Raw genomic sequence first — 17,712 nt, 5'->3', positions numbered from 1 at the left:
GCTATATTAACACCAAGGTTTGAGATTGCTTCTTGAAGTGACTTGGATTAGACTTTGTTAAGTTGCTGAAATTTATAAAAGCAGCTATATTTCCTCTGTTTATGAGTTAATCTGTCCTGTCTGCACTTGGATTCATTGTCCAAAAGAAAGGAAGGGCTTGTCCGGGATTTGAACCCAGGACCTCTCGCACCCGAAGCGAGAATCATACGCCTAGACCAACAAGCCCTTGGTCATCTCTCAGCTAAGTGGCAATCTCGAAAGGAACGGATTCAATAAAAATTGCACTTCCCTACAGCCTTCGAATACTGGCTGCTACTTTTAGGCAGTTCACACTTTTGTTGCTGCCAGGGGCTCGTTGTTCTAGAATTATGTTTCAGGGCCTTGTTGTGAGTGGTCCTGCTTAGAAATCCTGGACAAATCATTGATTTTAATGATAAGCGAGTTTGTGGACTTTTTTATCAAAAAGTGATATGTCTTGGTTTTGTCTTAGCCTTGACATTTGTTTAATTTATATTCCATTCTTAAACACACATGCCAAGACACACAGTAGCAGCCCCTTTAATTTCCCCACTTTCTTTAATGGGGCCTTGGCTGGTCCTTGGCTGGTCCCCTACAATTCATTTTTAAACATCAATGCTTGTACCAAAATATTCTTTCTGTCCATAATTAGTGGACATTAACATCTGAAGAGAAGAATCATCACCTGGTCATACCCTGTAATTCAGTGAAAGGATGGAGTAACAGTAAAAATATATATGTAAGAGGGGGTCCCTCCATTGGTTTAAAGTTGGAGGGAAGTGGGCTGCTATTAAGCCCGCATTTGACTGGGAAGAGCCTTTATGAATCGCTGCTACTGTAAAGGCCAGAAAATCACACAGAAAGGAAGGGCTTGTCCGGGATTTGAACCCAAGACCTCTTGCACCCGAAGCGGGAATCATACGCTTAGACCAACAAACCCTTGATGAATGGTCAGCTAGCTAGTTGTCATTGACTGAATCAGTTACAGTAATTTTTCATTAGATCTTCCTTTTGCCCATTTGTATGACAGTAATCTGTATTTCTGATATTTCAAATAAAATTAACCTAATAAGACTGAAACGTTTTAAAGAGTTTTATACAAAACATCATCCTATTTTTAGTTAGTAAAAGGGAGTAGTCCTAAATGTATCATGCTACACCATATACCCGCATGCTGTATTTAAAAAGGATTCAGTAGCTTGATTTTTCCCTTAAACTTTTCATCCCTAGTTGGATTTTCCTCGTTGTCTTTGAAGTTTTGCAGCAAAGTTGATGTAGAACTTGTGTAACAGGTCGCTGTTTTCCTCACCATTAAATCTAGGATATGTGGGATAAACAGTTTATGAAACCACTGGGCATTTCGTCTGTGTCACCGTATTTTAAAAACTCTTCAAGTAAATATTTGGCTAAAAAAAAACAAGTACGTTTTTTTTATTTTTTTTATTTCTTTGCAGCAAAGTTATTTGACTGCATGAGCAGTCCTGTCTGAACTCTTCTTCATCTTCTTCATCTCTTAACTGATGAAAAACAAGGCAGATTTTCTTTAAAAAAAAAAAAAGCTATTTACTGTTTCTAAAAGCAAAATATATTATTATCTGTTTCCCATATTAGCTATTAGATTAATGTATCCAACAGAAATTACATTCATTATAACAAAAGAACATAAAAGCGTCAAAACAATGACGCTGGTTCTGATCCAGCTTATAACAGAAAACTGAAAGGTTTTAGTAAAGAACTTTAACTCCAGTATCACTGCCTTTTACAGGATTTTAAACTTAATTGATCATTTGGGCAAAAACTCTCACAACATAAAGTGAGTTCAGCTCAAAATTTGTTTGGATCTAAACGAGAAGTTTGTGTTTAATTGGAGATGGACATCCCTCAAAAGATATATATATATATATATATATATATATATATATATATATATATATATATATATATATATATATATATATATATATATATATATATATATATATATATATATATATATATATATATATATATATATATATATATATATATATATATATATATATATATATATATATACACTATATTGCCAAAAGTATTTGCTCACCCATCCAAATTATTGGAATCAGGTGTTCCAATCACTTCCATGGCCACAGGTGTATAAATTCAAGCACCTAGGCATGCAGACTGTTTTTACAAACATTTGTGAAAGAATGGGTCGCTCTCAGGAGCTCAGTGAATTCCAGCGTGGAACTGTGATAGGATGCCACCTGTGCAACAAATCCAGTCGTGAAATTTCCTCGCTCCTAAATATTCCACAGTCAACTGTCAGCTGTATTATAAGAAAATGGAAGTGTTTGGGAACGACAGCAACTCAGCCACGAAGTGGTAGGCCACGTAAACTGACGGAGCGGGGTCAGCGGATGCTGACGCGCATAGTGCGAAGAGGTCGCCAACTTTCTGCAGAGTCAATCACTACAGACCTCCAAACTTCATGTAGCTCAAGAACAGTGCGCAGAGAGCTTCATGGAATGGGTTTCCATGGGCGAGCAGCTGCATCCAAGCCATACATCACCAAGTGCAATGCAAAGCGTCGGATGCGGTGGTGTAAAGCACGCCGCCACTGGACTCTAGAGCAGTGGAGACGCGTTCTCTGGAGTGACGAATCGCGCTTCTCCATCTGGCAATCTGATGGACGGGTCTGGGTTTGGCGGTTGCCAGGAGAACGGTACTTGTCTGACTGCATTGTGCCAAGTGTAAAGTTTGGTGGAGGGGGGATTATGGTGTGGGGTTGTTTTTCAGGAGCTGGGCTTGGCCCCTTAGTTCCAGTGAAAGGAACTCTGAATGCTTCAGCATACCAAGACATTTTGGACAATTCCATGCTCCCAACTTTGTGGGAACAGTTTGGAGCTGGCCCCTTCCTCTTCCAACATGACTGTGCACCAGTGCACAAAGCAAGGTCCATAAAGACATGGATGACAGAGTCTGGTGTGGATGAACTTGACTGGCCTGCACAGAGTCCTGACCTCAACCCGATAGAACACCTTTGGGATGAATTAGAGCGGAGACTGAGAGCCAGGCCTTCTCGTCCAACATCAGTGTGCGACCTCACAAATGCGCTTCTGGAAGAATGGTCAAAAATTCCCATAAACACACTCCTAAACCTTGTGGACAGCCTTCCCAGAAGAGTTGAAGCTGTTCTAGCTGCAAAGGGTGGACCGACGTCATATTGAACCCTATGGATTAGGAACGGGATGTCACTTAAGCTCATATGTGAGTCAAGGCAGGTGAGCAAATACTTTTGGCAATATAGTGTATATATATATATATATACATATACATATATGATAAAACATGCAAATTGAACTTAGAGAACAGGTCCGTCCCTTAGGAATGAGGAGTCTTTAAGTTCGTTGAGGTGAACCTTGACATTGAAGTGTATAGGAAAACTACTTAAACGGATTTTGTCATCAGAACCTTACAACACAGGTCTGAGCATGTTCCTACTAAAACACAAAACACATCAAAGATGCTCTTCAAACCTATGAATACACAAACTGGGAGTTGTCAAATCAGCAAGTAAATCCAGAAGACATGGAGCAGCATGAAAAATGTTTTTTTTTTTTTTTTACTTTTTTGGAGTATCAGAAAATAGTTAAAATTAAAAAAAAAAAAAAAATATATATATATATATATATATATATATATATATATATATATATATATATATATATATATATTTTTTTTTTTTTTTTTTTTTTTTTGCATGATGTAGGCTCTCGTAAGCTATTTTGCCCCAATTAATTTTGCAAAGAGTTTGAATATTTAGTCATCTTAAAGGGGGGCTTTCTTCCATACTTTGATAGATGTCAGGACTTCTGTGAATGGTTGCAAGAGAGACTGGAAATAGGTTACGTTAAACCCGACATTTTAGGATAACCAAATCTTAGAAATGCTGTCCTATAAAAACCTATTTTGCAGAGAGGCACCAGTCTTTTCTCATGTTTGTGGAGTACAGTGATGCATCAGAGCGCAGACTAATCTTAGACAACATCACAGAGACACAGCTAACAGTTCTGCAATCTAGTTTTCAATGAAGGTGTGGGCGGCAAATCAGTGCATTTTCCCACCAAGTCAGAGCTCTGCTCTACATTTTTTAAACCCCCCACCCCCTCCATCTGCTTCCAATCAAAGCTCTCTGCCAAAACTAAAGATGGACCTCAGGAGGTAGCTCACACACAAACACTAATCATGCTCAGTGACTCAACCCGACCGCTGGAGAGCGATCCCACAGGGAAAGCACATCTCCCACAGCTCTTATCATTGAAAAGGTTTTCTAAGAACAGATTTTTTTTTTATTTCCACATTCCTTCATCGACCAAAGGCTCTGGGATGTAAATAACAGATGGATATCTGCTTCATCGGACCATTTATTACATTATTATGCTCAAATCTTTACACTCTGGTATTTACATGAAATTATATTGACATTTTAGTGCCTTCCATCCATCCATCCATCCATCCATCCATCAACCATTCCTCCATCCATCATCCATCCCTACATCCATCCACCCATCCATCCCTCATCCATCTATCCATCCACCATCCATTCATCTATCCATCTATCCTTCCATCCATCCATCCCTCATCCATCCATCCATCCCTCTATCCACCATCCATCCATCCCTCATCCATCCATCCATCCCTCTATCCACCATCCATCCATCTATCCATCTATCCATCCATCCATCCATCATCCATTTATCTATCCATCTATCCTTCCTTCCATCCATCCACCATCCATCCATCTATCCTTCCATCCATCCACCATCCATCCATCCACCAAACCCTCCATCCATCATCCATTCATCCCTCCCTCCTTCCATCCATCCATCATCCATTCATCTATCCTTCCATCCATCCATCCATCATCCATCTATCCATCCAAATGGGGTTACACCCCGGACCAGTTTTAAATTAAATATTTTCATATCATTATACATTGTTTTTCTTTTTTCTTTATTTTTACCAGGGATCCAACCTTGAACTTACTACAAAACATTACAGGGTGTTTTTCAGCCAAACAATATAAATATAAATATAACTTTCAAGTTAAATGTTATATTTTACTGCTAGTAACAATCATGGGCACTTTTGAAAGAGTTTATGGAAACAGTTTTTATGTTGTCGGGTTCTGAGTGTCCAGTAGAGGAGTGCTACTTGTTTGAGATAGAAAATGATAAATAATGCACTATCATGGATGGAGAACAGTTTTTTCTGTTAATCAGTAAAAACAAATATAAACAACAATATTCGTTGTTATCATTGAGTCTGGGAGCGGCCATTTTTGTCCAAATATAGTAACCCCTCCCTCCTGCCATCTTCGGGCAGTGACGTCAAGGTGCGGTAAGCCTAGCGCCATTCTCCCCGCTTTACAAGCAAAATCAATGGGAACTACTAGACACATCTGCAATCAACAACAATTATTGAAGATTTCCAGAGGACTTCACCATTGAAGTTCACCAGAGCTATAGTGAAACTGACAATGCCCACATGCATGGCAGCTGGATGTTGAAAAAGTGATTAAAAAAAAGAGTTATTCCACCTTTCTGATTCCTGATCCTCCACGGACGGGTTGGTCGTTGGATTGCCAACTTGAAGAGGGAGGATTTGCCACCGAACTTCTGGCCAGAGAAAAAACACGTAATATGTAGCCAACATTTGGAAGAAGAATGTTTTCAAGATGACTTGGATAACAGCGCGTTGTGACAAACACCAGATACAGCACTGGGACTTGATCAACAGCCGATACCGCACCGTGACGTCACAAACCAGCAGTGGTGTCAAAAGTACACACATTTGTTACTTAAGTAGAAGTATAGATACTGCAGTTTAAAAACACACTGGTAAAAGTTGAAGTGTCAACTTGACCTCTTTATTCAAGTAAAAGTCCCAAAAAAGTATGTGCTCCAAAAAGTACTTAAAGTATAAAAGTATAAAGTAACCTTAAAAAAAAAAACAGCCAGATGCCACTTTATGAATGAAAGCTACATTTTTCGACTATTTGAAAAACATTCCTTTAGATAGGGCCAATGATGAGGGAGGTCTTTCAGACATTTCAACATCTTTCTCTGAATCCCACATTGTAGCATGGCATAGACAATTCACATTTGCAGTTTGAAGAACACCTGCTTGCTTCTGATGATTTCCTTTAGCTAACCAATGAGTGTTTGCGTTATATGACTCATCCAATCACACTAGTTTTCACTAGATGTGGATGGAGCCAATGATCTGCATTGGATGGAGCACATGACGGGAAATATATATTTATAAACATTAAACCAAAGCCAAGAGTAACGAGTAACGTTTGTTTTGAAAATGTAAGGAATAGAAAGTATAGGTACTTGTGTGAAAATGTAATGAGTAGAAGTCAGAAGTAGGAAGAAAAATAAGTAATGAAGTAAAGTATAGATACTTAAAAAGTGTACTTAAGTACAGTAACAAAGTATTTGTACTTTGTTACTTGACACCTCTGCAAACCAGTAGGTGGCAGTAGTGTTGTTTGACAAACATGGATGCCTCCAGTAAAACACATTCAAATGAAAATTACTCTGAATTAAAAACACTGATCATTTATTGAACAGGATGGAATAATTTAATATTTAAAGTACTTTCAGAAGTTTGAATTCTGAATATGACCCGACTTTTTCTTTAAGTGCCAAAACGTAATGTAGAGTTATGAAGGTTATGAGGTTATGAAGTTAGGCCTTATTCATTACATCAGTGAGTACAACAATCTGGCATCTGCCCCAGGAATTCTTCTCTTCTCTAATGTTCTCCTGATAAGGACTGATGAGCAGCAGTTTTAGCGAGAGAAAGTGAAGAGATACTTCAAACTGCACCACCTGTGAATGAGGAGTTATTACATCACTGTTGAAAGCAAAGGACATATTTTGTAAAAGTAAACTGAGTAAAAAAAGTGCAATCCAAAAATAAAACTTAAAACCAATGAAACGTCTTAATAAAAAACAGTTCTGTGTAACCAGTGATGGGCAGTAGCGCCGCTACATGTAGCGAAGCTATTAGTTTAACTACATCTTCCAGTAGCTTGACCGTAGCGTCGCTGCTTTATTTATCAAGTAACTTTCCTGTAGCGACGTTATTGTTTTGATCAAGTAGCGACGTAGCGTCCACAAACGCTACAACATCCAGGGCAAAACTAAGAAATGAAAGCAGGTTTTTTATTTTGAAACAACAATCAGCCACAAAACTACTGTAAATAGCAGTTTCATCTGACGCTCTTACAGGTGCTGGTCATAAAATTAGAATATCATGAAAAAGTAGATTGATTTCAGTAATTCCATTTAAAAAGTGAAACTTGTATATTATATTCATACATTACATACAAACTCATATATTTCAGATGTTTATTTTGTTTAATTTTGATGATTACAAATGACAACAAATGAAAATCTCAAATTCATCATATCAGAAAATTAGAATATTACTGAAGACCAATAAAAACAAAGGATTTATAGAAATGTTGGCCAACTGAAAAGTATGAACATGAAAAGTATGAGCATGTACAGCACTCAGTATTTAGTTGGGCCTCCTTTGGCCTGTATTACTGCAGCAATGCGGCGTGGCATGGAGTCGATCAGTCTGTGGCACTGCTCAGGTGTTATGATAGCCCAGGTTGCTCTAATAGTGGCTTTTAGCTCTTCTGAATTGTTGGGTCTGGTGTATTGCATCTTCTTCTTCACAATACCCCATAGATTTTCTATGGGGTTAAGGTCAGGAGAGTTTGCTGGCCAATTAAGAACAGGGATACCATGGTCCTTCAACCAGGTACTGGTAGCTTTGGCACTGTGTGCAGGTGCCAAGTCCTGTTGGAAAATGAAATCTGCATCACCAAAAAGTTGGTCAGCTGCAGGAAGCATGAAGTGCTCTAAAACTTCCTGGTATGTGGCTGCGTTGACCCTGGACCTCAGAAAACACAATGGACCAACACCAGCAGATGACATGGCACCCCAAACCATCACTGACTGTGGAAACTTTACACTGGACTTCAAGCAACGTGGATGAAGTGCCTCTCTTCTTTTCCTCCAGACTCTGGGACCTTGATTTCCAAAGGAAATGCAAAATTTACTTTCATCAGAGAACATGACTTTGGACCACTCACCAGCAGTCCAGTCCTGTTTCTCTTTAGCCCAGGCAAGACGCTTCTGACGCTGTCTGTGGTTCAAGAGTGGCTTGACACAAGGAATGCGACAGCAGAAACCCATGTCTTTCATACGTCTGTGTGTGGTGGTTCTTGAAGCACTCACTCCAGCTGCAGTCCACTCTTTGTGAATCTCCCCCACATTTTTGAATGGGTTTTGTTTCACAATCCTCTCCAGGGTGCGGTTATCTCTCTTGCTTGTACACTTTTTTCGACCACATCTTTTCCTTCCCTTCGCCTCTCTATTAATGTGCTTGGACACTGAGCTCTGTGAACAGCCAGCCTCTTTAGCGATGACCTTTTGTGTCTTGCCCTCCTTGTGCAAGGTGTCGATGGTCGTCTTTTGGACAACTGTCAAGTCAGCAGTCTTCCCCATGATTGTGTAGCCTATAGAACTAGACTGAAAGACCATTTAAAGGCTTTTGCAGGTGGTTTGAGTTAATTAGCTGATTAGAGTGTGGCACCAGGGGCCATCAATTTTGAACCTTTTCACAATATTCTAATTTTCTGATATGATGAATTTGAGATTTTCATTTGTTGTCATTTGTAATCATCAAAATTAAACAAAATAAACATCTGAAATATATGAGTTTGTATGTAATGTATGAATATAATATACAAGTTTCACTTTTTAAATGGAATTACTGAAATCAATCTACTTTTTCATGATATTCTAATTTTATGACCAGCACCTGTATAAGTGGCGTAGTAGCACAGGCAAACTCCGTAGGGTTAAACAAGCGCACCCTTTCCCAGGCTGTCGTTCTATTGGCTGGAATAGTTGCTAGGCGACGATCCAACTGCAGTCCGAGAGAGCAACAAAAATCCGCAAGCAGAGCTTACAGGTTTGCGAGCGTATCTGAGACTCGAAAAGAGCGCGGTTTGTGCGCGACGAGAAGGAGGCAAGCGAGAGAATATCTGTGCAAGAAGCATTAAATCTGAGAGAAGAAACAAAGATTTGAGAGAGAAGAGAAAAGATTTGAGAGAGAGTGCATGTTTGGAGTGTGGGCATCATAAGTTTTGAGTGCAAGAAGATGAAATTCTTAAATTGAAATGATGTGCTCTTGCATTATGGCAGGATAATTCTCCCATATGTGCCACTAAGATACTCTCATTAGAGAGCAGTAGTGAAACTTCCATATTGTATTTCCATGGCCTAGTTTACCTGACAGGATGTTTACATAAATCTGTTTTTAGGCTTTGCACAGATAAGATATTTTATTTATGGAGGAACAGCTCTACCGTATATATAAAATAAATACATAAAAAAATAAATGCTCAATAAATAAATAAATAAGCATTCAATTAATTGCCCCCAAAAATACAATGAATAAATATGTAGGTAGAAATTTAAGTATTTGGTGAGACATAAATATATATATCACTTAATTAGCTTCTTTATTTTTTCACCTTTTTTGTAAACAGTTTCATTTGTTACTTGAATCGACTGTTTAATTGAGGTCTGGAGAAGTTTTCTCTGAGGGAGACCCTAAAGAAATAAGATGCCTTTTGTAGGGTTTTGTTTTCCCTAGAGATGTCCATTGAATGCAAATTTATAGCCATGTCTCGATATGTAGAACACTACACAGTACCTTTAATTTGGTTCTAATAACATCAGATTGTTTACTAGTTTGTCTACTAGTAATTACTTCACTTTTTATTTTAATATGCTGATCATAAAGCAATGTTTACACTGTGATATGTCATTGGCTGATCTTTAATAAATATTTTAACCAGTGTATCAGACTCATTTTGAATTGATATCCGGTTGGTACAACGTTAAGTAGCTTCTGATGTAGTTAAGCTACTTTTAACACATTAGTGTAACTTAGCTTGTTATAATTCTTTAGGTGGTAGCTTTTGTGTAGTGAAGCTTAATTTATTGTTGAGTAACTGATAGCTTAGCTCACTACACTGGACAAGTAGCTTGCCCAACACTGTGTGTAACGTTAGAAATGCGTCTTTGCCCTTCACTCCAGAAGAAAGCCTGCCCCAAAAAGGACAATGGAGATCTAGGTGTGATCTGGAAGAAGCCATTTGAAAAGAGCGCATTTCCTAAAATTTTATATTATATATATATACATATATATATATATTTTATGTATATATATATATATATATATACATAAAAAAATAAACCTAAAATCTGGGAAGTAAAGAAAAAAACAAGGAAATCAGAAAAAAAGTTACTCTTAAAGCCTTTTCTGACGAGGGAGTTTTTTGTAGTTAGATTTCCTTTCCTGATTTCATTTTTTTTTTTTTTTTACTTTCATTTATGAAAAAAAAAATTGCAAAAATAATGGAACTAAATTCACTCCATATAGGGATATGGTTAAAAAAAAATAAAAGAAAACATTTACAGAACTGAATTTGAAAGCAAAGATCTGTCCCTTCTGTTATATACATTGCTCTCCCCACCAAGAAAAAATAGTTAGAAAAGACATTAAAAAGACGACGTGATTTACGTTCAAACGGCATCTACATTTGGTTGAAAAGCTAAAGCTGAAAAGCCGTGATTTTCTGATAGTTGAAAAAGAAATGGTTTTCATGTCTTTTCAGCATCTATTATTGGACAGGATTGTAGTGCTAAGCTATGGATGCATTTGTTGTGACAGAGGTCATACTGTTCTCTGGTATGTTTGGACGGTGTAAGAAGACACCAACAGGCTGAGGGATAAGGGCTGACGTCCTGTCCTCTCTGATCAGACCCTTCTGCAGGCTGCCAGCTATGTCTCATCTCTCCTCCCCTGGAATGACATGGAGGAGAACCTAAACCACTGTGTTCATGAATCTGGAGCAATCAGGATTTGATTACTTTGACTTATTTTTTTCTTTATACACCTACCCTAGAAGAACTAGTCCTGAGGGTCCATGAAGGAAACGTACATAAACCTTGCAGATTTTCAATGACCTTGAAAACAATAAACTACAAAGTAGTAAGTAAAAACTATTCCTAACACACCGACAGGGCTTAGTTGAGTTGTTTTTAAGTGAGGGCATCAGACCAAGTTTATTGTTTAAACCTCAACAATAAAACTGAACCAGATTAAAGGCTGGTTAATACGCAGAAACCAGGTCGTCTGCGTGTGTGTCGCAGTTGACACAGATATGCCCCGCCCCTTTCGCGGACACTCTGCTGCACCCCTCAAGAATTCTAGGTGACTGCAGAAAGGAAGCCTCTGATTGGTAAAATCTACATCCGCTCTACACTATCCGTATTTCCTGTTTGGTTCCTTAGTGGCTTGTTTTGTTTGTATTACCGCCATTGTGGAAAACGACTCGTGAAGATGGACCAGCTAGAAGAGCGAGGTGCGCAAGAACGATGGGACCCTTTTTCCACCTGGATCCCCGCTCTTTTTTGCCCTCATGTCCCTCCGTTGTCGCACAACTTGCCCCCACTTCCTCACCGCTTCGTCCGTATCCGGACCCACAGCTGGTTCCTGATTGTCCGTCTTGCGTTGTGGCATGGAATAACATAGAGCAGACCACGCTTCAATATTGGGCATAAATCAAAAATATCTGCATCAAGCTCACGGCGACACACTGCTGCGGGAGGATAACCAGGGCCGAAAGTTGTAGGGAAACATGTATATAAATGTACCCTATCAGATCATATCGTCCCAAAATTTAGAAAATTTCTGTTTAAAAAAAAAATCCTGTTTTGAAATCTGTGTTTTTTTCTGTTATCTTCTGCAGGCCAGTTAGTTATACGTCAGCCTGAACACCTAAATACAGCCAATCATATATCAACGGTCCTCTGTCAATCAAATTTTTTTCGGTCATAGCATCTTGATTCATGTGTCGCAGCTAAAATATGCAATAGTTGAAATAAGAAATAGAATCACATCCTTTCCCATTGAGTTCGGTCCCAGTGTTCATGGGGATGGACGTCTGTGTCTTCAGCAGGCGTAGAGCTAACAGAACTGGCAGCGTTGCGAGGCAAGGGCTCAACATGTACGGCTGGAAGCCTTCTACACCAAACCAAGCTTCTGCCACTCAGGGTCAGAGTGTTTCATCTAGAGATCCACTTTCTTTTTTGGCCGTGGACCAAGTGGTGTTGGACTGGAGGACCGCGGCATTCGAGGCCTTCTACCCATGCTGAATAAAATGTCTCACCAGCAGTGTGTGTGTGTGTGGGGGGTGGGGGGGGGGGGGGGGGGGGGGTGGGGGGTCTTTTTGTTTTGTGGTGTTATGTCTATGCTGGGTGAACCGGGTCAAGTTGGTGTTACTGGTTTCACCCACATATTGCACCTGGCAGGTCCTACAGCAGATCAAATAAACCCAGTGTTTGGTTCTAGGATGTCCACATGGATCAAGCTGATAAACTGTGTGGTTAATCTAATGTAACTGTTTGAAGAAATCACTATGACCTTTGACCCTGGACGGATGGAGCAGTTTAACCCTGGCTGTCACTAGAAGGATGTACACTGTTAGTGTTAATGTTTTTAATCTTTATGTGTATAATAGGCGTCTGTCCAGGTGCTAAGAAGTATAAAATGAATTTAAACTTTAAGAAAGCACTTTTATTCTTACTGAAAATAAAAACGGTATTCCAAAAAAGATGGTGTGATGATACATAAGGTGGATTACATGTAGGCAATCACACATACCCATAATCTGCTGCTACAGGTTGGAGGACTATGAGGTAAGAACTGTCAATAAATGTTGTTGAACTTTGTAGATATAAATCCTTATAAGTAATTAAATGAAGCCATTGTATTTGTTCCTTGTTGTCCACTATACATACATAGGACATCAGATATTTTATCTCTTGGAAATACAAATTTAGAATTCATGAATATAAGCTTTAAAGTGACAGTTTTGCAAATATAGGAATAAGAAACAAAAAAATATAGAATTATACACCCTGATAAAGCTGTTAAACTCTGCAGCAGTTAATGATGGTTATGCATCCAAAGGTTTATGGGGTTAGATGTGTATGTATAGATGTCTGCATCTATAAATGGGTTAGATCTGTAATTGTTCCTTGTTCTTACCTCATAGATATATGTGACTTCATTCTCATCTATGAGAAAACAAGTTTAAAAGTTACAAATACAAGCAACATCTTTGCAAAATTAAAGTTTCAAATCAAAATTTATGAACACCAACTAACACTTGATGACTAGCAATCTTCTTCTTTCAAAGAAGCTGTTTCTCTAAACGTGGGGGGTGAGGTTGCTTGAAGACTGAAATGCAGAGATGAGTGAAGCAAAGATAAGTTCTTGTAGGTGTAATGAGAAACTGAGGCAAGCATAAAAAAACTCAAAAATACTGAGAAGTACTGATGGGTCCATTAACACTGATGCTTTGGTCATGTGACCGATACAGGAGATGTTTCTACCCTGAAAAAAATCAAAATCTAGGTAAATACATTTTTCTTAAATTAAGAGCATTTTTTCTTGAATTGAGGAGGTAAGTGAGACACTTTGCCAATGGAAAAAGACAATTTACATTTAAAATAAAAAAAAAACAACTCCATTGTCTTATTTCAGGTGCATATTATCTACTTATCTTATTTTAGACAAAAAATGCTTATTTCATTGGCAGATCTTCCTATTTAATGACTAAATTACTTTGTTGAAGACATTTTTACTCATTTCTAGATGGTTTTTACAGTGTAACTGACTGACTCACTAAAATCTGTCAACATGATGCATCTGCTAAAAAAAAAAAGTCTGATCTTTTGCAGCTTATCAATAAAATGATCAAGAATTTTGGTCAGCCTAAAAGAAATAGGAACATTTCAGCTGGTGTGTTTTTATTTTAATTTTCTCCTTTTGTCATCCTTTTCCTCTCAGTTATCACTCCACTTATCTGAATTAAAGTTAATTTCAAATTGACTCTTATTTTATTTACTGTTTTTACTGTACTTATTGTTATAAAATATGATTTAAAATCTTAGTTCACAAGCATCCTTATTCACATTTTCCCCTAAATGTTCATGTTATGATATATGTTTAGATTATTTATTGGCTGGATCTAAAAATATCAAAGATATTTTCAATTTAACGATAGATATGAAATAATACAATACAAGAATAACAATACAATACAATAACTTAAATGATATCATTGTTCTAGGTCATCAAATCGATTCAGTTTAGTCTGTCAAATAAGTTGCTTGTAGTGTCTTTAAATGTCCAGTAGGTGTCAGTATTTTGTGACACAGTACCAACTCAGCATCAATACAGTTTGGCAATGAGTGGAAACGCTTCAAGATGCCTCATTAACCCATCACTATGAAGAACTAAAAAAACAGGAAACGTCAGGAAAAACTCACATGGGGAGTGAGGAAGTAACTAACAACACAAGGAACCAGCAAACAGAATGAACATGAGGTGTAAAAATGAGAGACTGAACAAAGACCAGGCTGATCAGCAGATTGGGTGCAGGTGTGGACAGAGGAGTCTAGAAGGGAGCTAGGAGAAGGAGACTCACACAAGATGGCAGCAGAGGGCAAACAAGAAATACCTAAGAACTAAATAAATAAACTAGAAAACACAGAAACATGTGTCAAAGTACAACTGAAAACTTAAAAAAGAAAACTGAAACAGAACCAAAAAGTGCAGAGTCATGACAGTTACACTTCTTACTAGTTGGTGGCGGTAATGCCCCTGAATGTTATTCACTAAGTGCAATTAAATCAGAAGAAGAGGAATACAATTAAAACTAAACCCTTGCCCTCAGTTCAGGGGTCCCAGGTCAAGGACCCCCAAACTGATGGCGAGATGGAGCGGGGACCGGCTAATTATATATATTGTATGACATTGTGTTATATCAAACTGGTCCTATAGTCACTCTATTACAGATGGAGTAATGTAATGAAAGTAATTTCTCCCTGGGATTATTAAAGTATTTCTGATTCCTGGTTGATGGGACAGGTGTTGTGAATGAAACGGTGCCCAGATTGAAAGAGCTCCTGTGTGTCTCTGAATGTGAGCATTGATGACTGAAAGACATCTTCTGCCTCCATTTATCTGTTTACTACAGTCTGTTGAATTCATGTTAATGTGGATTTAAAGACATTTCAATTGGTGGAAAAAAATCACAGAGGGGAATATAAAGAAAAGTCAAATCAACCAAAAATTTCGCGACCCCCATGCAGTACCTCTGTGGACCCCCTAAGGGTCACGGAACCCTTGTTGAAGACTTCTGCCTTCAGTTATATCTTTGCTGAAATGTTGTCTTGAATGCATGTGCAGTATAACCCCTTGCTCACACTGGCTCCAGTGTGGTTACCGAGCCGACGGAGACCGCAACTCCCGCACACCCCCTCTCACACCGCCCTTTTGACTATGGTGCGGTGTGGCTCTGCGGCTCCGGCAACAGGTCCGGAGATTTAACAGAAGTTCACTTGAGTTCATGTAACTTCACGCGATAACACGGCCTAAATAAGGATATTTGCGAGAGCTTGTTGCGGAGGGCTCCGGCACGCCGCAAGGATACACTATATTGCCAAAAGTATTTGCTCACCCATCCAAATTATTGGAATCAGGTGTTCCAATCACTTCCATGGCCACAGGTGTATAAATTCAAGCACCTAGGCATGCAGACTGTTTTTACAAACATTTGTGAAAGAATGGGTCGCTCTCAGGAGCTCAGTGAATTCCAGCGTGGAACTGTGATAGGATGCCACCTGTGCAACAAATCCAGTCGTGAAATTTCCTCGCTCCTAAATATTCCACAGTCAACTGTCAGCTGTATTATAAGAAAATGGAAGTGTTTGGGAACGACAGCAACTCAGCCACGAAGTGGTAGGCCACGTAAACTGACGGAGCGGGGTCAGCGGATGCTGACGCGCATAGTGCGAAGAGGTCGCCAACTTTCTGCAGAGTCAATCACTACAGACCTCCAAACTTCATGTGGCCTTCAGATTAGCTCAAGAACAGTGCGCAGAGAGCTTCATGGAATGGGTTTCCATGGTCGAGCAGCTGCATCCAAGCCATACATCACCAAGTGCAATGCAAAGCGTCGGATGCGGTGGTGTAAAGCACGCCGCCACTGGACTCTAGAGCAGTGGAGACGCGTTCTCTGGAGTGACGAATCGCGCTTCTCCATCTGGCAATCTGATGGACGGGTCTGGGTTTGGCGGTTGCCAGGAGAACGGTACTTGTCTGACTGCATTGTGCCAAGTGTAAAAGTTTGGTGGAGGGGGGATTATGGTGTGAGGTTGTTTTTCAGGAGCTGGGCTTGGCCCCTTAGTTCCAGTGAAAGGAACTCTGAATGCTTCAGCATACCAAGACATTTTGGACAATTCCATGCTCCCAACTTTGTGGGAACAGTTTGGAGCTGGCCCCTTCCTCTTCCAACATGACTGTGCACCAGTGCACAAAGCAAGGTCCATAAAGACATGGATGACAGAGTCTGGTGTGGATGAACTTGACTGGCCTGCACAGAGTCCTGACCTCAACCCGATAGAACACCTTTGGGATGAATTAGAGCGGAGACTGAGAGCCAGGCCTTCTCGTCCAACATCAGTGTGCGACCTCACAAATGCGCTTCTGGAAGAATGGTCAAAAATTCCCATAAACACACTCCTAAACCTTGTGGACAGCCTTCCCAGAAGAGTTGAAGCTGTTCTAGCTGCAAAGGGTGGACCGACGTCATATTGAACCCTATGGATTAGGAACGGGATGTCACTTAAGCTCATATGTGAGTCAAGGCAGGTGAGCAAATACTTTTGGCAATATAGTGTAGCTTTCTTGCTGAATTTTCTGCAGCGCCGGAGTGTCTCGGTAACCGCAGCCGGACAGCTCAGCAGCCGGTGAGAGAGGTTTACGTCTTTTTAATGACTTGGAATCACTGCGGCGCCGCACCCACCGCACCGCAACGGTAAGACCGGAGTCGGTGTGAGTCTGGGGTAACGTCTGATCAACGGTCCTGTTTTTGTCTTCTTTCAGGGGCTTTAAACCATTTAAAACAGGGGTCTTCAACGTTTTCTAGGACAAGGACCCCCAAACTGATGGCGAGATGGAGTGGGGACCCCCTAATTATATATGTTGAATGAAATTGTGTTATATCAAACTCGTCCTATAGTCACTCTATTACAGATGGAGTAATGTAACTAAAGTAATTTCTCCCTGGGATTATTAAATTATTTCTGATTCCTGGTTGATGGAACAGGTGTTGTGAATGAAACGGTGCCCAGCTTGAAAGAGCTTTTGTGTGTCTATGTGAGCATTGATGACTGAAAGATATCTTCTGCCTCCATTTATCTGTTTAATATAGTGTGTTTTATTCATGTTAATGTGTATTTAAAGACTTTTCAATTAATGGAAAAATTGCAGAGGGGAATATAAAAAAAAAAACCTTCGCGACCCCATGCAGTACCTCTGTGGACCCCCTAGGGGTCACGGACTCCCTGTTGAAGACCTACAACTTAAAACAAAACTAATACATTGTTTTAATATAAGTTTAACTAGATTTGCAAACTGCTAAACCATAAAGAAAAAAATAACGTTTGGTTCGTCTTCAGGCTATGACGGGGAAATTGG

General features: G+C 39.3%; 1 non-coding gene across 1 annotated transcript; it reads right to left on the bottom strand.

Annotated features, from left to right (window-relative positions):
• Positions 1–153: 153 nt before the first annotated feature.
• On the bottom strand, positions 154–225 carry trnap-cgg. Its single transcript has one exon. It is a non-coding gene; the product is annotated as a tRNA-Pro (tRNA).
• Positions 226–17,712: the final 17,487 nt, after the last annotated feature.

This window comes from Cyprinodon tularosa, unplaced genomic scaffold, assembly GCF_016077235.1.
Source record: "Cyprinodon tularosa strain WSP-4 unplaced genomic scaffold, ASM1607723v1 ctg370, whole genome shotgun sequence".
Lineage (NCBI taxonomy): Eukaryota > Metazoa > Chordata > Actinopteri > Cyprinodontiformes > Cyprinodontidae > Cyprinodon > Cyprinodon tularosa.
This window is presented reverse-complemented; position numbering and strand designations above follow the sequence as displayed.